The sequence below is a fragment of the Tympanuchus pallidicinctus genome, unplaced genomic scaffold (genome assembly GCF_026119805.1).
Source record: "Tympanuchus pallidicinctus isolate F22 unplaced genomic scaffold, pur_lepc_1.0 scaffold8, whole genome shotgun sequence".
Taxonomy (NCBI): Eukaryota; Metazoa; Chordata; class Aves; order Galliformes; family Phasianidae; genus Tympanuchus; species Tympanuchus pallidicinctus.
In genome coordinates, this window is record NW_026294802.1 from 5,315,635 (window position 1) to 5,316,484 (window position 850).

The following is an 850-nucleotide window of genomic DNA, read 5'->3' on the forward strand; positions in this document are numbered from 1 at the left end:
TGCCTAGTCTTTTTTTTAGTTTAAGAAGTATATAGTTATATTTCTTACAGTTATCTAAATTAGCACTGTAGGTAATCTTGTAGATCAAACACAGCTTTAAAGTAAGTTTCATATCTTCCTCCTTTGAAAGGTTTCATAGTTAGAAACGAGAGCTGGACTTGAGTCCAAGCTTTTTGAATCAATGAAACTAAGAGAATGTACTTAGATTTCAGAAAACACAAGAATATTTTTCTGTTCAGTATTTTTTTCTTCCTTTTCTGTTCTGTTTTGAATTAGCATGTCAGTACCTAAAGAGCCTTCAGTGTTATGTCAGTCATGAAGAGGCATGCTTGTAGGGATCTTGGGTATAATAATCCAGCAGAGCATGAAGTGGGGAAAACAAACAAACAAAAAATACCTAAAGCAGCTCACTTGCTGTTTCTTCTGGTCCTTATACTGGTATACAAGCCATGGTAATAAAGCAAGTCCTTGATCTCAGTCAAGCAAGATGTTGAGATCCACTTAGATATGGCCACTATGAAAAAAACCAGTGCTCTGTTGTTTGAAGAAGATTGACACGTGAACATGAGGGCATTCAACTTGCGCTGAAAATACCCATTATGAATGTAATGTGTGGCTGTTGTCATATGTTTCCTGTATCTGAAAGAACATGTAATATGCATATCAGCAGTGGGGCTGCGTTGTGCAGATCATAGATCCTGTTATGTCTCTGGGAACACCAATAGTCTTTGAGGGTCCTGCTTGTCCTTCTGTGAGCATCCACGCTCCTGCTTGTGTGTCCAGGAATTCATGTAAGCTCCAGCCTGAGCCTTCAGTCCTTGCCTAAGTGATGTCCAGGAAGTACCCACCT